This window comes from Dasypus novemcinctus, chromosome 8 (genome assembly GCF_030445035.2).
Source record: "Dasypus novemcinctus isolate mDasNov1 chromosome 8, mDasNov1.1.hap2, whole genome shotgun sequence".
Classification (NCBI taxonomy): Eukaryota; Metazoa; Chordata; class Mammalia; order Cingulata; family Dasypodidae; genus Dasypus; species Dasypus novemcinctus.
In genome coordinates, this window is record NC_080680.1 from 614,217 (window position 1) to 638,759 (window position 24,543).

Genomic DNA, 24,543 nt, shown 5'->3' on the forward strand with positions numbered 1-24,543 from the left:
AATCAGTGGAGAATGCCATGCAGGTTTATTCAACTGTAGAGGACTTATGTCTCATGTTTACCTCCCAATTTCTCCTTATTGTAATGAAAATGTTTATCCTTTGTTCATTTGTGTATCAGAAACCAATAAATTGTTTTGTAAGTTTCAGAGGGCTATAGCAGATTTGACTTTGCCCCAAGACAAACATATTTATTTAAATTGATTATGATATGATTTAGTACTTACATTGTTACTGATTTAAGGTTTTTTGAATGTTGTAATGTCTTTTTGGAATTCAGAGAGGGTGGAATGTAGCAGTGTGACATGGTTATAAATTCCAAAAATAGATTTTGGATTATGTTTGTAATCTGGTCTGTACCTGGGCATGATTAAGTTATGATTATGGCTTTGATTAGGCCACATCATTAGGGCATTGAAACCCTGCCCCATGTTGGGTGGGGACTTGCGATAAAAGGCATGGTAAAGGACAGAGTTGAGGGTTTTTGATGCTGAAGTTTTGATGTTGGAGTTTGATGCTGAAAGCCTTAAGCTGGAGCCCCAAGAAGAGAGGAAACCTAAGCCTGGAAAGAAGTAAGCCCTAGGAAGAGAGGAGCCCTAAACCCAGAGAGAAGCAAGACTTTGGCAGGGAGGAACCCAGGAAGCCTGAACCCTTGCAGATGTTGGCAGCCATCTTGCTCCAACACATGAAAATAGAATTTGGTGAGGGAAGTAACTTATGCTTCATGGCCTGTTATCTGTAAGTTCCTACCTCAAATAAATACCCTTTGTAAAAACCAACCAGTTTCTGGTATTTTTCATCAGGATCCCTTTGGCTGACTAATACAGATACATATTACATAAATCATAACAAAAATTTATATAGGAGATTCCCATATGCCCCACTCCCCACAATTACCACTTTTGCCTCATTAATAATTTCTTTCATTAATGTGATACATCAATTGCAATTGATGAAAACATTTTTGAGCATTGCCACAAAGCATAGACTACAGTTTACATGAAGTTAACACTCTCTCCCACTCCATTTTGTAGGTTATGGCATGATGTATAATGTCCTATATCTGTTTTTGTAATGTCATTCAGGAGATTTCCAATTCCTGAAAATGCCCTCACATTACACCTCTTTTTCCATCTCCCTGCCTTCAGCAATTCCAGTGGCCACTGGAATTCATATTAATGACAATTTCTTCTGTTGCTGGAATCACAATAAGTCTATAGTAGAATACCAGTAAGTCCACCGTAGTCCATAATTTATCCCCCAATCCTGGGATTTCTGGGATGGTGATGTCCACTCCACCTCTAATCAAGAGGGGACTTTGATCCTATAAGATTGATGGATGGTTCTCTCTTCCTTGCAGTTGTAGTCCCTTTTGGTTCCTTGATGAGGTGGTTGTCCATCGTCACCTCCATATTAGCTGTCCTGGGTGAGTCCAATGAACTGGAGAGAAGGTACTGCAACTCTGCTGAGGCTCAGGACCCAGCTGGCACATGGACAGACCAGAAATTGATCTCTTGGACATAAACCTACCAACTCCAGTGCCAATTACAAGTTCAGTAAAAGGGACAGAAGACACATGTGTGGAGAATTTACATCTGACTCATTTTGAAGTCTCTTAGCCATAAAATCATTTGTCTTTACCTTTTTTCCCTTTTATTGAAGGTCTTTTTCCCCTTGTGTCACCAGCTTTGCTTGTTATTAATTCCTCAGTGCTAGGAAGGATCATCCCGGGAGTCATGTCCCACGCTAGGGGGAAGGTAATGCATTTATATGCTGAAGTCGGCTTAGAGAGTCGTCACATTTGAGCTGCATGGAGGTAATTCTTAGGCCTCCTAAACACTAGGCTAAGTTGCAATTTCAAGAGCAAAAGGCTCATAAACATAGTCATCAATATAAAAGTCCCATCAAAAGACCATAGTTTTTCACTGGCCATTGACTTGTACTTGGGGGATTGTTGCTGTTCCATTATAGAATATGGCATAGCATCTCAGGATGAGAATTCAGTATTCTTTTGGTTATTGTATGAAACTCTACCCACCAAGCCAATGCCCCATGAACATTTGAACATATATATATATATCTTATATGTATGCCCAGGTAAACTTCTTCTCATGTATATCCTATCACTGACACCCCACACCAATGCTCTTGCCTTGCCATAGTTGTAACCCTTCTGTGATCCAAAATTCTTCAAAAATGAAGCCAAATGTATTGCCAAATTCATTTAAGGAGAAAATGAGATAGTACTGATAGCTTTAAACATAGGAGATGAAATACATAATAATTTAGAAAAATGAAAACTGAAATAAAGTAAAAATAATGGGGTATTAAAGAAATGAAAAATACTTAAATTCTTTAAAAACAAAGTAAGAACTTAATTTTTCATATTTATTACCTTCTTTCTATAGCAAATTTTCTTTTTTAATTGTCTTTTTTGAGAGACGAAACGGGGTCCCTGTTATGGGACGAGTGGGGTCCCTGTTGCGGGACGAGTGGGGTCCCGTTGTGGGACGAGTGGGGTCCCTGTTAAGGGATGAGTGGGGTCCCATTGTGGGACGAGAGGGGTCCCTGGCATGGGGAAGAAAACCTCGTACAGCCGCTGAGGCTTCCCTCGGGGGCTCCGAAGGTGTGGAGGGCGCATGACCAGGAAGGAGTCGCGGAGACAGGCTGATGGCACAAGTCTGGTTTATTGCAGAAGGGGATGCAGATTTATAGGATTGGGGAGTGGTGTGGCAGGTTCTGATTGGCTAGGGCAAATGCTGTTTCCATATAAGGCAATGTTCTGGCATTGGGCTAGTGATTGGCCAGTAGAGTATGTGCTAACTCTTGATAGGCTGACACTGTTACTAAGCTGATAGGTGGTTGTAAGCTGTTGCTGGGCAAACAGCGTACTAAGAGATTAGGTTTAAGGGAGGGGGGAGGGGAAGTGAGAGCTGGGCTAGGCAGGAGATAGGAAGGGGGAGAGCGGTGCCGGCTAGCCGTTATCAGCAAAGGCCTAGTCAGGCATGGTCACCTTGTCTAGGCCCAGTGGGCAGAGGCGGTGTCACCTCTTGCCGCACTGTTTGCCACTGAGACAAGCCGGGTGCCCCTCCTCCCACATTTTAAAAAAGATACATAGATCACAAAAAAATGTTACATTAAAAAATATAAAAGACTCTCATATATCCCACCCCCACCCACCCCCACTCCTCCCACATCAACCTCTTTCCTCATTCATTGCATTTGGTAAATACATTTTGGAGCACACCACATGGATTATAATTTATGCTGTAGTTTACACTTTCCCCCAGTCCATTTAGTAATGGCAGGATATATAATGTTCTGCATCTGTCCCTGCAATTTCGTTCAGGACAACTCCAATTCCTGAAAATACCTCTACATCCCACCTCTTTTTCCTTCTCCTTGTCCTCAGAAACTCCCGTGGCCACTGTCTTCACATCAATGACACAAATTTCCATTGTTAGAGTCACAATAGTTCTATAGTAGAATACCAATAAATCCACTCTAATCCATATTTTATTCCTCCATCCTGTGGACCTTGGTATGGTGATATCCACTCACCTCTAAATTGAGAGGGGGCTTAGATCCCACATGGCTGATGGATGCAATTATCCTACTTGCAGTTCTAGACACTCTTGGTTCCCTGGTGTGGTGGTTGATCATCTTCACCTCCCTATTAGCTTACCTGGGTAAGTCCAATGAAACAGAAAGTAGATGTTGCAACTCTGCTGAGGCTCAGAGCCCAGCTGGCACATGGCCAGTCCAAAGATTCAAGTCTCCTGAGTATACATCAACCCCAGTGCCAACTGACAGAAGAGGCATGTGTAAAAAGGTCATATCTGAGTCCAACTCCATCACACTCAGGAGCACTAAATCCAAAGTAGGGCCCACTGGCAAGTCACTGAACTCCAGTGCCATCTGCCATGACCATAGATCCTGTGTGTCTCTGTAGTCCACAAGAGCACCTGTACCTGGGGTTGTATCTACTTTGGCTGTCTCTGGGATCCTGTTGAGATGTGCATAAGCATGATGCCTCTGATGAACTCCCAACTCATTTTGAAGTCTCTTAGCCATATAAACTCATTTGTCTTTACTATTTCCCCCCTTTTATTCAAGGTCTTTTTCTAGTTACATCACCAGCTGGAGATTGGTAGTAATCCCTTGGCACCAGGGAGGCTCATCCCCAGGAGTCCTGTCCTATGCTGGGGGGAAGGTAATGTATATACATGCTGAGTTTGCCTAGAGACTGGTCACATTTGAGCAACACGAAGGCTCTCAGGACATAACTCTTAGGCACCATGCAGCTCTAGGCTTTGTTGAAATTGTAGCACACAGGCTTATAAACATAGTCATCAGTATCAAGGGCCCATCATTGGACCATCCTTCTTCTCTGGTCTTTGCCTTTGCACTTGGGGGATTGTTGCTGTTCCATTCTGGGCTGTGGCAGAGTTCCTCAAGCTAGGAACTCAGCACTCCCTCAGTAGTCGTGTGTAACTCTACCTACTATGACAATATCCAATGAATATCCAAATATTTTTATATACCCTATATACATGCCCTGGAGAACTCCCTCCCAACCATGTGTTCCCCATCAATGACATCCCACACCAGTGCACCTCTCCTGCCATAGTTGAGCCCCTCTGTGATCCAAAACTTCTTAAAAAATGAAGCCTAATATATTGCTAAATTCAATTAGTGGGAAAATGAAAGAGTAACAATAGTTTTAAAGATTAGAAATAGAAAACATACTAATTTAGAAAAACTAAAATAAAGTAAAAAATAAATTGGAGTATTAAAAAATGAAAAATGTCATACAACTTTGTTTTTGATGTTTTGCCTTTCATCACTGTAATAGGTGTTGCCCTGTATATACAGTGGCAAGGCAATTGCTTCCATTCCTTCCTCAGTGTCTACATCCTTTTTAAAAAAATTTTTAATTTTGCCTTTAAAAAGTTTTAGATCACAGTAAAGTCACACATACAACATAGGGACTCCCATATACCCAATATCAAACCCTTTCCCCCCTTCTCCAGCAATGATCTTTTTACATGTGGATGTTACAATATCTTGGGACAGATATTGACACATAGCTAATAACCATGGTTCCATTATGGTTTGCATTATGGTTTATGTTTTAGATTGTACAATTTTCTAAATTTTCAATTACATTATGGTTTGCTTTATGGTTTACCTTTTAGACTATATGCTTTTATAAATTTTTGGTGAAATTTACATGGCCTATATCCATCATTGCATGATCTTGTGGAACAGTTCTATTTCCCCCAGTTACTCCCTCTTCCATCCATTCTACTCCTCTCTCCCCTTCCACTCAGGGTCCACAGTGATAGCTATCTTCACTGTTTGAAGGCCCAGATTCATTGATACTTGCAACAATGCTGAGGGCTTGACACACTAGTATGTCCACCCCAATTGGGAGCCACCCATTCTCTTGAGAGACAATCTTTCCTTTCTTCGAGAACATCAAGCCTCCCCAGGATGGTGGTACTATACCTTCCCTCTCATTGTATGGGTCTCCATCCAACGATATAACACATATGACAAGATAAGCACTCACACACTCCCTAAAAACATGCCCCAGGTGCACCTTGTGCCAGATGTCCCCCATTAAACATCTTAAACAGGTAACCCTTACTTATTATATTTTCCTAAGGGGTTTTCTCAACATTATAGTTTCAACCATGTACCTGACAATCTACCATGTTCACCTGCTCCCTCAAACCCTCCCCCCAAGTCCATGGACCATCTGACAAATCATTCCAACCCTAGTCCCCTTCAAGCCTGCAAAGACCCACCCAATAGTATCCCTATGCTACCATCTTATCCCTTGACTGCACAACTACTTGTCTCCAAATTATCATAGATTTTGCCCATGTAGGTATCAGCTCACAATCTTCCTCTCCTCCTCCAATTTCCTATAAGCCTATCATCCAGTCTGTAGCTTCTCTGGGACGGTTTGGCTTAATCCATATCAGAGAAGTCATGTAGCATTTGTCATTCAATGCCTGGCTTGCTTCACTCAACATAAGGTCCTCAAGATTTATCCATGTTTTTCTATGTGTTAGTACTGTATTCCTTCTTACAGCTGAGTAGTATTCCATTGTATGTATATACAACATTTTGATTATCCATTCATCTGTTGATGGGGCATTTGGGTTGATTCCAAATTTAGCAATAGTGAATAATGTCACTAGAACATTGGTGTGCATACATTAGTTCATGTTCTTGTTTTCAATTTTTCTGGGTATATACCCAATAGTGCAATTGCTGGGTCATATGGCAAATATGAAGCTAGTTTTTTGAGGAACTACCAAACTGTGCACCGGAACGGCTGGATCCTTCTGTATTCCCACCAGCAGTGGATGAGGGTTCCCATTTCTTCACATCCTCTCCAAGACTTGTAGTCCTATGTTTTTTTTTAATAGCTGACAGTCTAATGAGTGTAAGATGGTATCACATTGTCCTTTTGATTTGCATTTCCCTAATAGTGATGTTGAGCATCTTTTCATATGCTTTATAGCCATTTGTATTTCTTCTTTGGAGAAGCATCCGTTCAAATCACATGCTCATTTTTTAAATGGGTTGTTTGTCTTTTTATTTTTGAGATATAGATTCCTTTATATATGCTCATTATATATGCCATCTAATATATGGTTTCCAAATATTTTCTCCCATTAGTCAGGCTGTCTTTTCACTTTCTTGATAAATTCCTTTGAGGTTCAAAAGTCTTTAATTTTGAGGAAGTCCCATTTATCTGTTTGTTCTTTTGCTGCTCATGCTTTGGGTATGAAGTTAATGAAGCCATTACCTATTACAAGTCCTGTAGATGCTTCCCTACATTGTCTTCCAAGTCCTTTATGGTCTTGGCTCTTATATTTAGGTCTTTGATTCATCTTGAGTTGATTTTTCTATAAGGTGTGAGATGGTAATCCTCTTTCAATCTTTTGTGTATGGATATCCAGTTCTCCAAGCACCATTTGTTGAAGAGGCCATTCTCTCCCAGTTGATTGGGTTTGGTGGCCTTGTTGAATATCAGATGACTATATATGCGAGAATCTATATCAGAACTCTCAATTCAGTTCCATTGGTCAATATGTCTATCCTTGTGACAACTCCATGCCATTTTGACCACTGTAGCTTTGTAGTATGTTTTAAAGTCAGGTAGTGTAATTCCTTCAATTTCATTTTTCTTTTTCAATATGTTTTTGGCTATTTGGGGTCTCTTTCCCTTCTAAATAAATTTCATAGTTAGTTTTTCCTATTCATTAAAAAATGCTGTGTGGAATTTTATTGGGATTGCATTAAATCCGTAGATCAGTTTCAGTAGGATAGACATCTTAATGATACTTAGTCTCCCTATCCATGAACAGGGAATATTCTTCCATTTATTTAAGTCTTTTTTGATTTCCTTTAACAGTGTTGTGTAGTTTTCTGTGTATAAGTCTTTTACATATTTAGTTAAATTGTTCCTAGGTATTTGATTTTTAATTTGCTATTGTAAATGGTATTTGTTTCTTGATGTACTCCTCAGATTGCTCATTATTGGTGTATAGAAATGCTAATGATTTTTGCACATCAATCTTATAACCTGAGACTTTACTAACTCATTTATAAGTTCTAGCTTTGTTGTAGATTTCTCATGGCTTTCTATGCATAGGAGCATGTAATCTGTAAATAGCGAAAGTTTGGCTTCTTCCTTTCCAGGTTAGATGCCTTTCATATCTGGTTCTTTCCTCAGTGCTTGAGCAAGTACTTCTAACACAATGTTAAATAGGAGGAGTGATAGTGAGCATCCTTGTCTTGTTCCTGATCTTAGAGGCAAAGATTTTAGGATTTCACCATTGTAAATTATGTCAGCTGTGGGTTTTTCATATATACCCTTAATCATGTTCAGAAAGTTTCCTTCTATTCCCACCTTTTGCAGTGTTTTTTTTTTTTAATCAGGAAAGGGTGCTGTATTTTGTCAAATGCCTTTTCTGCATCTATAGATATGACCATGTGATTTTTTCCCTTTGATGTGTTTATGTGGTGTATTGCATTGATTGCTTTTCTTATGTTGAACCATCCTTGCATACCAGGGATGAAACTCACTTGGTCTTGGTGTATAATTCATTTAATGTGTTGCTGAATGTGATTAGCAAGTGTTTTTTGAAGATTTTAGCATCTAGGTTCATTAGAGAGATTGGTCTGTAATTTTCCTTTCTTGTAGTGTCTTTGTTTGGCTTTGGTATTAGGGTAATGTTGGCATCATAGAATGAGTTAGGCAATCTTCCTTTAGTTTTGATTTTTGAAAGAGTTTAAGCAAGATTGGCATTAGTTCTTTCCAGAACATTTGGTAGAATTCACTTGTGAAGCCATCTGGCCCAGAGCTCTTCTTCGTTGGGAGGATTTAATGACTGATTCTATCTCTTTAATGGTGATTGATTTGTTGAGATCATCAATTTCTTCTTTCATTAATGTAGGCTGCTTATATGTTTCTAGGAATTTGTCCATTTCCTCTAAATTGTCCTTCTTGATGGCATATAATTTTTCAAAGTATACTCTTACGATACTCTTTATTTCTGTGGAGTCAGAGGTGATATATCCTTTCTCTTTTCTTATTTTGTGTATTTGCATCTTCTCTCTCTTTTTCTTTGTTAGCCTAGTTAAGGATTTGTCAATTTTATTGATCCTCTCAAAGAACCAGCTCTTTATTTTATTTTTTCTAGTGCTTTCTTATTTTCTATTTCATTTAGTTCTGCTCTAATCTTTATTATTTCTTTCTTTCTTCTTCCTTTGGGGTTAGTTTGTTGTTTTTTCACTAATTCCTCCAGGTGTGCACTTAGGTCTTTGATTTTAGCTTTCTTCTTGTTTGATATATGAATAATGGCTATGAATTTCCCTCTCAGTATAGCTTTTGCTATATCACATAAGTTTTGATATGTTGTGTTGTCATTTGCATTGGTTTCAAGATAGTTACTAATTTCTTTTGAGATTTCCTCCTTGACCCACTGTTCTACTAAGATTGTGTTGCTTAACTTCCATATTTTTGTGCCTAATCTTGTTCTCTGGCCCTTGCAGATTTCTAGGTTCATTCCACTGTGACCAGAGAAATTATTTTGTATGATTTCAATATTTCTAAATCATTAAGACTTTCTCTGTGGCCTAGCATGTGGCCTATCTTGGAGAATGACCCATGTGCACTTGAGAAGGATGTATATCCTGCTGTATTTGTGTGTAATGTTCTATATGTGCCTTTTAGGTCCAGATCATCTATTACATTTTTTGAAGTTTTTCTTTCTTTACTGATTCTCTGTTGAGATGTTTTGTCTAATGTTGATAATAGTGTTTTAAAATCCCCCACTATAACTGTAGAGGCATCTATTCCTTCACATAGTTTTTCCAGTGTTTGCCTCATGTATTTGGAGGCAACCTGATTAGGTGCATAAATGTTTATGATTGTTCCTTGTCCTTGAAAGATTAACACTTATACAAATATGTAATGTCTGTCTTTGTCTCTCACAATAGTTTTGCATTTAAAGTCTATTTTGTCCAATATTAGTTTAGCTAGTCCTGCCCTTGTTTGGTTATTGTTCGCTTGTAAGATTGTTTTGTAGCTGTTCACTTTCAACCTTCTTGAATCCCTGGGTCTAAGATTGGTTTCTTGTAGACAGCATATAGATGGGTCTTATTTCCTTATTCGTTCTGTCAATCTGTGTCTCTTGACTGGTGAGTTTAATCCATTAACATTCAATGTAATTACTCTCAATGAATTATTTACATTAGCCATATTTTCTTTGGATTTGTGTGTGTCATATGTTGTTTTTATTTCTCTTTTTACCTTTTTAGTTCTGCTGGATAAAGAACACTTGGTTGGAATTTTTTTTTCTTTTGTATCTTAACTATGTCATACCACTGCCTTCTTGTCTCTATGGTTTCAGCTGAGAAATCAGCACTTAATCTTATTGAGCTTCCCTTGTGACATTTCCATTTTCTCTTGCTGCCTTTAGGATTTTCTCTTTGTTTTGAGCATTGGGCAGTTTGACAAGTATATGTCTTTGTGTAGGCCTGTTGGGATTTATACTATTAGGGGTGTGCTGTGCTTCTTGGACATTTACATCCATCTCCTTCATTTGGGTTAGGAAGTTTTCATCCATTATTTCTGCCAACACTCCTTTTTGATTTCTTGGATTATGCCATTCATCACCATCATATCCATTATCTTTTTACATATGTTTACAATTTCTTCAGTATGTTCTCCCAGTGATTTTTTAATATCCTCAATTTCTTCCTTCAAATCATTAGGTTGGTCCATGATATTTGTTTGGGCAGCTTTGATTTTTTTTCAATGTTCTGTTTCTTTCCTGGTTTTTTGTTTGTTCATTGGACTAGACCATGTCCCCCTGTTTCTTTATATGGTTTTTAATTTTTGGTTGCTATCTGATCATCCTTTTATCTTGATGAGTTTATTCAGTTGATTAGCTTTCTTCTCAACTCTAGATTTTTATTTAGTTTCTATTTTTGAGTGTGTGTTAAGTTTTCTCTTCGACACTTTTTTTAAAATTCTACTTCTTTATTGTTGTCTATGTCCCCTTTAAGAAAAAAGATTAAGGCCAGAAAAGCAAATGAGGTAAGAGAAGAAAAAGGATAATAATAATAATAATAGTAAAAGTAAAAGTTAAAGGAGAAACTGTATAAGACCTAGGAAAATGAATATTTAACTCACATAAGCAGTGTAGAATAGTAGGAATAAAAAAGTGGAATACCTACAATAAAATGGGAAACCAAATATGGAAAAGTACATAGAATAAATTAAAAGACCAGACTGATGAGCAGAGTGTGAAAGAGAAAATAAACGTCAAAAAGCAAAAAAGTTAACAAAATAAAGGAAACAAAATACAAGAGTTAGAAATAATAATAATAATAATAAAAAAAAAAAACCAGGAAAATTGTGGACTAAACATAAAGTGGTGGAATATAAGAACAATACCAGAAAGTGGAAGGTAGAAAGATGTAGGAAGAAAAAATAAATAGCCTTGATAGCCAAAATTGGTACACATAGTAAAGGGGAATTCAAGGAAGAGGAAACACATCAAACAAGAAACAGGCAAGGAGCACCTAATTAAAAGAATAAAGAAAAAAGTGGGCATGAGAAACAGGAAAGAAAGACAAGAAAATAAAAAAACAACAAACCCAAAAGCAAGCAGTCAAACCAAAAGTAAAGAGAAACAACCTTCCCTCTTAGTCCTCTGTGGAGCTTCTCAGACTGCTGGTGTTCATCAGTCAGTTCCCCTGCAGCCTTGTTTCTGAGGGTTTTGAAGTGGGTTTGGGCGAGTAAATTAAGTTAAATTTTAAAACAAAGTCAACCTTTATATTTTAGGAAAAATATGAGACCCAAGAGAAGCTAATAAAGAATAAGGTATATGTTTTCCCGATCCTAAAGTATCTGCTGGATTTTCAATATCCCCGTTGATCTGTATTGTAAGAGGAGTTGGGACCTGAACGAGGGACCTTAAGGCAGAAACTCCTCCACTGAACTAAACTTTTTTCTTGGGTCAGTAAGCTCTTCAGAAAGCTAGCTAGCCACTTTCCCTCAGGCAGGTTTGTCTCTTTGCAATTAGATAAATTCCTGCCTCTCTTTGTCCCCTTTCTATTCTTATTGCTTTCTTCCCCAGCGGAGCAGGATGCAATAGCCTGTGTGAGAGTTCCCTTTTGAAATTCAAATGAGGTCCTGGTGATTTAACTCACTGCAGGAAAAAATGACTCTCAACCCTCTTCAGGAGCACCCACTCCTCTCAGGGAACCCTAAATATGCTCTCGGAAGCTTATTAAGCGTTCATGCTGCTCATCTCCCTTTGGGAGTTGAAATTTGATGGTTTCCAGCACCGGACTAGTTAATTGCCTAACTCCTCCTTCTTCCAGGCCAAATTTCTCTATCTCAAGGTGGTTAGGTGAATCAAGCTGCCTCAGCAGATGCACCTCTCCCTCTTTCTGGTGTCACCTCGAGCCAGCGGGTATGCTCCTCCAAGCTCAGAAAGGGCATCCAGGAACCAAACTCACAGAAAGGAAGCCCCTCTCCGCCATTCGCCAGAACACTCCCGCACTTGGAGAAGGCTTCTTCCTGCTGGGCGACTGGCGGGAGGTGGGCTCGCCGTGGCTTTCTGCCTTCAGGGTGAGGCTAAGCCACCCAACCCTTACAGTCGCAATGGGCAGAAACTCAGTTTTACCTTGAACAATTGATATCTTTGTGGATCTCTCTCCAGACTGATGCCCCAAGTCCTCCTGCTCTGTGGGTTCCCAAAACAACTGACTCAGGCAAGATCTTGCCCCTTCTCAGGAATTTTACGTGAGAGAGATGGTGAGTGTGCACAGAATCTGATGCCATCCTGCCCTCCCTGCTGACTTTGTGTATTCTGGTCTTGCATCATGGAATACTGCAGAACTTTGTTTATAAATTCTAATTGATGTTTTATGGATTACTTAGGATTTACTATTAAATAGATCATGCCAACTGCCAATAGAAAAAGTTTATTTCTTCCTTTCCCATATCAATGTCTTTTATTATCTTTTTTTTAAAAAGATTTATTTATTTATTTATTTCTCTCCCCTTCCCCAAACCCCGGTTGTCTGTTCTGTGTGTCTATTTGCTGCATCTTCTTCTTTGTCCACTTCTGTTGTTGTCAGTGGCACGGGAATCTGTGTTTCTTTTTGTTGCATCATCTTGTTGTATCAGCTCTCCATGTTTGCGGCGCCATTCCTGGGCAGGCTGCACTTTCTTTCGTGCTGGGCGGCTCTCCTTATGGGATGCACTCCTTGTGCATGGGGCTCCCCTACACGGGAGACACCCCTGCATGGCAGGGCACTCTTTGCGTGCATCAGCACTGCACGTGGGCCAGCTCCACATGGGTCAAGGAGGCCCGGGGTTTGAACCACGGACCTCCCATGCAGTAGATGGACACCCTAACCACTGGGCCAAGTCCGCTTCCTTTTATTTCCTTTTCATGATTATTCCCTTGGTTTGATCCTCTTGTTCAGTGTGGAATAGCAGTGGTGGGAAAAGACATCTTTGCCTTGAACCTGAACTCTGAGAAATGCATTTAGTCTTATGCCTGTAAGTATGACATTTGCATTGATTATTCGTATATGCTCTTCTTCAGGTTGTAAAAGCTCCTTTATATCTCTAGTTTGTTGAATGTTTGCATCTTAAAAGAGGGTTGGAATCTGTCAGATGTTTTCTTTGTATGTATTGAGATAGGCATGCAGATGGCCATGCAGGTTCTGTCCTCTGATTTAGTAATATAGTATATTATGTTGATCAGTTTTCAGATGTGAGCATGACCTTGCATTGCTGGGATGAATCCCACTTGCTCACAGTGTGCGATCCTTTTTATGTTACTCGATTCGGTGTAGTAACATTTAGTTGAGGATATTTGCATTCTTATTCCCAGAGGATTGTTTTAGTAATATTTTCATCTGAATTTGATATCAGGGTAATACTAGTCCTGTAAAATGCATTTCTCAATAGAAACAGTCTCTTCTCCAATATAGTTTGGAAGATTTTGTGGTGAAATATTGTTAATTCTCCTTAACTATTTTGGAAAGTTCACCAGTGAAGTCATCTAGGCCTGTGTTTTATTTTGTGGAAAATTTTTAATTGCTAATTCAGTGTCTTTACTGGTTATCTGTTTTTGTAGTTGTGCCTTTTTTCATTGTTGTCCATTTCATCAAAGTTATGTAATTTGTTGGCATATTCATTGTATTCACTTATGAACATTTTTAATAATATTTTATTGAGGTATTTCATTCATATAGGAACATAGATTAAAAATAAGAGTATAGTAAAAGTTATGAAATTATAAAACAACATGCATAACATCCTACAAGTCTCCCATATATCATCCCACCACCAACACCTTGCATTGCTGTAAAATATTTGTTACAAACTGTGAAAAAATATCTTCAATCTATTACTACTATCTTACATTGGGAGTATTTTCCCCCAACCCACCTGATTATTAACACCTTGTATTGGTGTAATATATTCATTGTAATTTATGAGAGAATGCTCTCGTGTTTGTTCTGTTAACCACAGTCCATCTCCCACCACTGCACATAATTCTTGAGTTGTACAGTCCCAGTTTTTACAATCCACTCAAAGTGAACTTCAGTGGCTCTCGTTTTCATCATACCATTGTCCTGTCATAGCCTCGGTCAATTTTAGAATGTTTTCATTGCTCCAAAAGGAAAAATCCCCAACCCCCTTATGCTCCTCTATTGTTGTCTCTTAGACTTGATATCTTCTTTCTATTGCTTTAAAAATATTACAATATTACTATTAATTATTGTACATAAGTTATATTCATTGTCATTTTCCTGTGTATCACCATATTCTTAATACTGTAAAAAAAAAGGACATTCATATATTTATATTGTTAATCACAATCTTCATCCATCTTCATTGAATTGAAGCTTCCTTTCAACTGACATTTACATCCACATACTACCCCTTTCAGCCATAATCAAATTTATACATCAGAATTGTTAGTTGTACTCACTATAATGTGTTACCATCAACTCTATTCATTTCCACACTTTTATAATAAACGTTAATAAAAATTCTACAGATATTAACAACATCTCCCATTCTCAACCCACATTCTCTCTCCTGGTAACTTATACTCTAGAGTTTACTTTCATGAATTTACTCATTGTACATAGTTCATATTAGTGAAACCATACAACATTTGTCTTTTCTTGTCTCACTTATTTCACTCAACATAATATCCTCAAGGTTCATCCATGTCATCATATGGATCCCGATTTCATTTAATCTTACAGTTGAATGGTATTCCATTGTATTTTTTTAATTCTGTAGAGTTGCCCCAGTTATATATGCACTTTCATTCCTAAGTTAATAATGTATTCCTTTTCTTTTTTCTTGGTTAAACTATGTAGAGGTTTTGAATTTTAAAACTCTTTTCTTTATCATTTGTTATCTTTATATAAGCAAGTTTTTATTAATTTTCTCTTTTCTAGTCACCATTTCATTTATTTTCCCTAATCTTTATTATTTCCTTCATTTTAATTGCTATTGATTTAGTATTCTCTTTTCCTAGCTTTAAACTTGTAAAGTTCAGTTATTGACTTATATGGTTCTCCTTTCTTAATATTGTTTTTTACGTCTATAAATTTCTCTCTAAACACGCTTTAGTTGTATCCCTATGTGTTGCTATATTGTGTTACATTTTCCAGTATTTCAAAGAATTTTATACTTTATCATGTGTTTTATTTTTTTGACCCCTTCATTATTTAGTAGTGTGTTGCCTGATGTCCACATATTTGTTAATTTCTCGTTTTCATTATTTTATACTAGATTTCTAATTTAATTTATTTCCATTATGATCAGAGTGCATGCTTTTATTATTTGAATCCTAAGGCATGTTTTATACTTTAACATATGGTCTATTTTTTAGAAAATTTCATGTGTGCAGGAGAAGAATCTGATTTTCTTATTGTGTGGAATATACTCTTTAACTCTAGTGTGAGTAGATGGTTTATAGAGTTTTCATCCTTTATATTTTAGATGCCCTTCCATTTAGCTTATCTATCTTTGAAAGTAGGGAATTGGTTTTTCCAAATACTAAAAATTTCATATTTTATAATGTGAAATTTCCTTCTAATGCTCGTTTTTATTTTTCTGATTGTTCATTACAGCATTCTTTCATGTTAAATACATATTTTCTAGTGCACTGTATTTATTTCCTTGTTTTTTCTTTGACTGTTATTCTTTTGAGTAATTTTCTTAATGATTGTCTCAAGGATTACAATTAGCATCTTAATATAAAACAATCTCATTTAGAGGACGACAAGTTTTGGAAAAGCAGTGAAGGAAAGGGAAAACTTATCCACTGCTGGTGGGAGTGTAGAATGGGGCAGCCATTGTGGAGGACAGTTTGGTGGTTCCTCAGGATGTGAACCATAGAACTGCCATATGATCCAGCAATCCCACTGCTGGGTATGTATCCAGAAGAGTTGAAAGCAGGGACATGAACAGATATATGCACACCAATGTTCACAGCAGCATTATTCATTATTGCCAAAAGTTGGAAAAAACCCAAATGCCTATCAACAGATGAATGGACAAGCAAACTCTGGTATATACACACAATGAGAAGGAATGCAGTATTAACACGTGGGATGACATGGGTGAATTTTGAGGACCTTATGTTGAGTGAACTAAGCCAGGCTTTAATGGATAAATATTGCATGTCCTCACTGAGAAGACTTACAGAGCTAGAGTCTGGAAGGTAGGTTTACAGGAGACAAAGGGAGTAGAGGGTTGTGAGCCATGCCCTTATGGACAAAATCTACCGTAAGGTGGAAGGGTGTGGTTGTGCAGTGGATGGGCATGACAATGGTGCAGTTATGTTATTGGTTCAGTGGTGCTGGTCTGTGATATGGGTTAGGTGGGGATTGAGTTGGTCTATCTATGGAACTGGGGGGAGGGTTGAGTGAAGGAGCAGGTGAACTCTGGGGATTTATGTCAGGAAAGTTTTTGGCAGGAAAATATGGCAGGGGAGGATTACTTGTATAGGGTGTTGAATAGTGGGGACACATATAGGACAGGACACACTTCGGGCAGGCTTCTATGTAATATGAAAGTGCTCAACTTTTCAGAGCGACTTGTATCAGTGGGTGGAGACCCACATAATAAAGAGGAAAATATTGAAATTTCATCCTGGGTTGCATGCTATGTTCTCCATTAGAGGGGCAACATCTCTTGAGAACATAGGTGGTGCCTAAGAAAATAAAACAGACCAATATTCAAGTCCTCAATATTACTACAAGTAACTATGTCTCTTATTCTTCAAAAAGTGAAAGTGGTTACCATAGTTCCCAAGGGGAGGGAGAGGGAAGAATATAATAGATGGAACATAGGACATTTTGGGAGGGCATTGGAATTGTTCTGCATGATCTTGCAATAATGGATACAGGTCATTTTAAAATTCATCAAAATTTCTGAAAGTGTACAGTCCAAATTGTAAATTATAATGTAAACCATTGATCATGGTTAGCTGTAATGAATCAATATTCTTACATCAGTTGTAACGAATATACCATCAGCAGGCAAAATGTTTTTAATAGCGGACCTGGGAAAAAGTAGAAGACAATGGGTAGATGGGAATCTCTTATATTCTCTATGTGACTTTTCTGTAACCTAAAGCTTCTTTGAATATATATTAAAAAAATAAGACACTGGGGAGATATACAGAAGAAAATGTCACTGTACATACAAGACAACAGAACTTAGAGTGATGAAAGACAATGTCTAAAAATTTTTTTTAATTTTTAAAATTTTGTTATTTTTAAAACTATCACTATTATTTCATTTCTTATTTTTATTTGGTTATTTTATTGACGTCTTTGGAGAAGTTTTGGATCGCAGATGGTTCACAACTGTGGCAGGAAAGAATCATTGGTGTGGGGTATCAGCGATGGAGGGATGCATGAGAGGGAGTTCAACTGGGGCATGCCTCTAAGGCATATGAATGTGCTCGAGTGCCCATGGGTCATTGTCACCATGGGTGGAGATCCACAAAAAAAACTGAAAGAATATCTAATTCCCATCCTGGGGAGTTCTGCTACATTCTCTAATGGGACGGTAAAAATCCTGAGTACAGGGGCAATACCCAGTGAAAGAAGATGGACTATTATGCCAGGGCCTTAATGTTGATGATTGTTCTTATGAACCTTTTTGTTTGAAATTGAAACTTAGCCTAGTATTACATGTTGCTAAGAGTTACCGCCTGAAAGCCTCCTTGTTGCTCTTCTGCTCTATCTGAACCTATATTAAGTAATATAGTTAATAGGTGTATGTCCAAAAGACTTAAGTCTTTGGTCCATCCACGTGCCAGTTGGGCCTTGAATCTCAGCAGAGTTGCCACATCTACTCTCTAGTTCATTGGACTCACCCAGAACAACTAACAAGAGGGTAATGATGGACAACATCCATCAAAAGGAACAGAAAGAGTATGCACCTACAAGCAAAATAGTTCCATCCATCTGACCTATGGGATCCAAGCCCCCTGTCAATTAGAGGCAGAGTGGTCATCAACATCCCATAATCCTCAGACTTAGGGAATGAACAATTGCCTAAAGTATACTTACTATTTTTATATTATAGACTTATTGTTATTATAGGAATGGAAGAACTTGTATCATTGACATAAAGGTAGTACCTACCAGAAGCTCTGAGCAGAGGGAGAGCAAAAAATAGGTTTAATATGGGGGCATTTGGGGAGCATTGGAATAGTCCTGCATGATGTTGCAATAACGGATACAGGCCATTATATATTTTGTCATAACTTATAAAATTGCACAGGACAGAGTGTAAATTATAATGTAACTATAATCCATAGTGACAATGCTTCAATATGTGTTTATCAATTGTAAGAAATGTACCACACAAATGAAGGATGTTGTTAATGTGGGAAAGTGTGGAAAGGGAAGTGAGTGGGGCATATTTGAATCTCCTATATTTTTTATGTAACATTTGTATGATCTAAAGGTTCTTTAAAACCAGTCAATATATCAATCAATCTTGTTTTGATTAAAAGAGGCCAGGTCCATTTAAATAATATATAGAAATTTTGCTCCAGAATAGCTCTGCTCCCTCCTTATCCTTTCTGCTAGTATTGTCAGGATATTACATCTTCATATCTTATAATTTCATGGATACAGCTTTAATTATCACTTTAAGTGATTCTATTTTACATAAAATAAGAAAAGTGTTACGAAGAAACATATTTCTACCATGTCATATTTAGTATGTATTTAGCTATTATATTTCACACAGGTTAACTGACTCCAGTTACTTCATGACCAGGCATTATGTGGTAGAGGAATCTGGATTTCTGCTCAGACATAAAATGTTTCTGTTTGGGACTGGATGTGATCACAAGGTCAGCAAAACTAGACAGAGACATCTGAATTCAAGTACTGAGCCCCAACTCAGGTTCTAATGGATGGAAGCTTTTCCGTTGCCTCGTGGTCTTGTATATACAGCAGAGTCAGTTGTCTCATATGCTGAATTGGCAAAATTTTCATAATAATCATCTGCTGTCCAAAATACCACCCAATAGTATCCTGGAAAAAAACCTACTTCCTATATAATTGAGGGTGAACACAAAGGGCTGAATCAATGTCAGGATTCTGGGACTGGTGATAGTAACATGATTCAAAAACAATACATTTAAATGTCAGGTTTGTTAGTCACCTAACTAAATTTAGACACCTTAAATTTGGGCCAGATATCCCAGGTTAGAAACCATGTATGAGTCCAATGATCAAGACCTGGTTCCTATGTTTAAGGAGCAGAAAATGTAAAAGGACCTACCAATAATATTAAAACATTGTATATGCTAGTGAAGAAAAACAGTGTACATGTCAATCAGTTGTTCTGAGGAAAATATGCCAATTGATATTTTGAAGGATTATAAACATGAGAGACCTGAAAAATACAGTATAGAATGGCACTGACAATAGAGAACAAAAGGACATAAAGGATCATCAGCCTCAGTTAAAATACAGTGACTTCACCTCCACAAAGGCAGAAAATATTGGAGGTGCAAAATGTTTTAATTAATTTGACATCATTTATTTATATGCCATGTGTAATCAGAGGGAAAAAATAAACTCCCCTAAGAACAAATTTTCATTGCACTGGTTTTGGTTTGTTTTCTTTTTTAGATTCAAGGTCTCAAACCACACAGTCTTGTGTGTTATCTTTGAGAAAAAATTTGTTCAGACCAGAATTTTTTTAAGTTAACACTCCAAAATTAAAACCTATCCTGGGCTACACCTCCTGGGAACAAAATGAAGCAGGAGTTAAGCAAAAAGAAACTATCAAATGCTGCTTTCAATAGCTATTTGGGATGGCATATTCTCTTCTTATTAACATGAGGAGCATTTTAATTTTTTATTACTTCTAAAAGAAAGCATACCAAAATAGTGAGCCCACCTAAGCTATTTGCATGCTTAAAGGGAACCTGATGTATCATCTACTTAACATTTATTAGGATATTTCTGAAAATGGAATTAATGTTTTCATCTCCTAATGTTTCCATCTCCTTGTCAGTTTAAAGAAGAGAGCCTTAGGTACCCTAACATGGTAAAACCAATATTTAAGATATCAGTTCACCCCAGAACGGTGATGTCCACTCCACCTCTAAATCAAGAGGGGGCTTAGACCCCCATTGTTGATGGATGCGATTCTCCTGATTGCAGCTATAGACTCTCTTGGTTCCCTGGTGTGGTGGTTGACCATCCTCAACAACCTGTTAGCTGACCTGGGTAAGTCTCTGGGTAAGTTTAGTGAATCGGAGAGGAGGTGTTGCAACTCTGCTGAGGCTCTGAGCAAACCCCGGGGACTCAATGTCAAAATTGTTTTGTTTTTGTTTTCTTTCATTATAGCTTTTCCCCTTCTTTCCTGATGATTGAGTTCATGACAGTTTGAGCTGCTGAGAGGTCTCTGGAAGTGGGGAGGTGGGGTAAGGAAGCATAGTTAGAGAAGGCAGGGGTGTTTTTAATAAAACCTGGGTACAGTGGTCTTGAACACTGCACCCTCCTGAATAGGTCCCCAACAAACTTCTTGTGTGTAAAGTCCCGGGTTTTGCCCCAGTGCCTCTCTCTCCTTCAGCCACATTGATGGCAGAAGCAGAAAAGATGAGAATTTAGAGCCCATTTCTCACTAGTGAGGAAAACTTGTCACCTGCCTTTGCAGAGAAGCCTCCACCCATCCCTCATAGTACATTATCCTTACTATATGCTAGGATTTCACCTTTAAGGGGACAAAAATTATGTAAAATACTTTAATGAGTCTCTATTAAAACATTAATATTATTCAGAGTATCAGCTTTCCAGGCTGAAGTGATTCATTCATTTTTCAGTCCTGCTTTAGTCATTTATAATTTGTGATAATTATGTTTAACTTTATAATACAAAGCATGTATAAAAATAAAACTTGAAAAGACAAAAAAAAGTGACATCATTAGCAAATATATTCAATTAGGAGAAATAACAGCATAATAAGTAACATTTGTTTACTTATTTCATATCCCTGAAGAATATCTTCTATATAACAGTCACAACATCCTATGATAAATTGGACATTGGTTCTGTGCTGAACAAAAGCCTGATTTTTATTATTCTCAAATAAACATAGCACTCCTGGACCTGAACAAGTCACACACTGGAGTGTGGCTGTGCTTCCTAAAATTCTTGGATGATGTTCTCAAGTTCTAATGGGAATCCCCTCATGGAATCCTTTGGTGCAACTGAAAGGGAGTGACATCATCAAATGCTTTGATGCTGACGATTTTCTGAGACCATGGATGGCTGTGGAAATCCTGCTGTCCTTGTTGATCAACACAAAAGGACACAGAATTGGATAACAGTGAAAAGAGAACACTGATGAATATGTTTTTGTATTGCAAAAACTATATGGACAGTAAGGAAAGAGTTAATCAAATAAAATAAAACAAAACATGTCAACAACAAGTAAAGGACCATTTGTGTGGCTCTTGTTTCTGATGAACATTTTTGGATATGCTTGCTCTGATGCATTTCCTGTAATTTCTTCCAGAGCTTGCATAAGAGAATAACTATGTATATTCCGGTCAATATTATGGAGAAGAGAAATAAAATATTCCAAAGAACTCTGCAACTTATAAATGTAACAGCTATACCTGGTGAGTTCCAATATTTCATAAAATATCCATGTCTATCAGAAGTTTAGTTTTTTATAGCTGTACTCTCAGTAACGACACGAATATTGATTAACACATTGAGGACATGTTAAGGACACAGATAGAGGAAATGGAAGGATAAATGAAGTTGGTTGCTCTGAATTTATTGCAAGACATGCACATATTATAAAATAATGTATCTACAAAGTTGTTGGGGATTGAATCACACCCACCACAAAAGCCATGTTTGGGTCATAAATCCTGGTCCTAGGGGTGTGAATCCATTTGTAAATACGATGTTTTGAATCCTTTATTCATTAAGGTGTTTCAAAACTGAATAAAAGGAGACATATCCTGCATATATAAAGAACTTCTATATCGAGAAAATAAAAAGACAAACAACCCATTTAAAAATGGGGAAAAGATTTGAACAGACGTTTCTCCAAAGAAGAAATACAAATGGGTAAAAAGCACATGAAAAAAAATGCTCAAAATCATTAGCTATTAGGGAAATGCAAATCAAAACTACAATGAGATACCATCTTACTCCCATAACACTGGCAGCTATCAAAAAAAAAAAAAAAACACACAGAAGACTATGAGTGCTGGAGAGGATGTGGAGGAATGGGAACACTCATCCACTGCTGGTGGGAATGCAGAAGGAGTCAGTAATTCTGGAAGACAGTTTGGCAGTTTCTCAAAAAGTTAGCTATAGACTTGCCATATGACCCAGCAATTCCACCACTGAGTATATACACAGAAGAACTAAAAACAAGGACACAAACTGATATATGCACACCAATTTCACAGCAGTATTATTCACTATTGCCAAAAGTTGGAATCAAGCCCAAGGTCCATCAACAGATAAATGGATAAATAAAATGTGGTATATACATACAATGGAATACTACTCAGCTATAAGAAGGAATACAGTACAAACACATGTGATAACATGGATGAATCTTGAGGACCTTATGTTGAGTGAAACAAGCCAGGCGTTGATGGACAAATAGTACATGACCTCTCTGATATGAAATAAGCAAACCAAGCTATCTCAGAGAGCTAGAGATTGGAAGATAGGCTTAAAGGAATTTGGAAGGGAGAGGAAGGTTGTGAGCTGATGTTTACATGATGCCTACATGGGCGTAAGTATTTGGATAAACAGGAGGTAAGTATTTGTACAGGGAAGGGATAAGATGGGGCATAGGGATAACTTTGGGGGGACTTTGAGGGTTTGATGGGGACTAAGATTGGGAGGATGGGTCAGATGGCCCAAGGAGTTGGGGGGAGGGGTGGGGGGAACCACTAAATATGGGAGAATGTCAGGTATATGGTTGATACTATACTGTTGAGAAAATTCTTTAGAAAATATAATAAGGAAGCATTATGTGTTTAAGGTGCTTAAGAGGGGCCATCTGGTACAGGAGCAGGCTTCTAAGGAGTGTGTGAGTGCTCATTTTGTCATAGTGTGTTATATCATTGGGTAGAGTCCCATACAATGAGTGTGAACGTGTACCCACATCCTGGGGAGAACTGATGTTCTCATACAGAGGGAATTGTGTCTCTTGAGAGAGTTGGGGGCTTCCAATTGGTTAAGGCAGTCTTGTATGTCAAGCCCTCAGTATGGTTGCAAGTATCTATAAATCTGGTCCCTCAAGTAGTGAAGATTGATTGTCACTGTGGGCCCTGAGGGGAGGGGGAGAGAGGTATAGAACAGATGGAAGCAAGGCAAGTGGGGGGAAACAGAAGTGCTCCATAAGATCATGTAATGATGGATATAGGACATGCTAGCTTACATCAAAAGAGTGTAAAAGTCTATAAGCTAAAATGTAAACCGTAATGTAAAATATAAGGAAACTAAAAATTTAAAAATATATACAGTCTAATATATAAACCATAATGTAAACCAAAATGGAACCATGTTTGGTAGCTGTGTTTCAATATCGGCACATCAGCTGCAGCAAATGTAACATGAACATGTAAAAAAATCATTGCTGGGAAAAGGGGAAAAGGGTTTGATGTTGGATATATGGGAGTCTCCTATATTGTATATGTGAAATACTGTGACCTAAAACTTTTTTGAAGACAAAACTAAAAATTAGAAAAAAAGAAAAAAAAGAAAGAAAGGATGTAGACACAGAGGAAGATATGAAAGAAAGTGCCTTGCCACTGTACATACAGGTCAACACCTATTATAATGAAGAAAGGCAAATGTTAAAAACAAAGCTTTACATTTTTCATTTCTTTTAATACATGGCTTTATTTTTACTTCATTTTAGCATTTCTAAATTAGTATGTATTCTATTTCTACACTTTAAACCCATCACTATATTTCAATTTCCTATTAATTGAATTTGGCAATATAATAGGCATCATCGTTGAAGAAATTTTGGACCACAGAGAGGTTCAACCATGGCAGGGGAGGAACACTGGTATGGGGTGTTATTGATGGGGGGCACATGAGTGGGAGGGAGTTCTCCAGGGCATGTATATAACGGACATAAAATGTTCTTATATATGTTGGCTATTTTCATAGCAGTTACAGTTACAAACATCAAGTGAGGGAGTGCTGAGTCCCTACCCAGGGGAGCTCTGTCACATTCCCCAATGGAACGGCAATAATCCCCCAAGTGCAATGGCAAAGACCAACAAGGAAGGATGGTCCAGTAATGAGCCCTTGCTACTGATGACTATGCTTATGAGCCTGTGTGCCTGAAATATAAACTAGGCCTACAGTTACAGGGTGCCTAAGAGCCTCCATCTTGCTCAAATGTGGCCCCTCTCTAAGCCAAGTTCAAGATG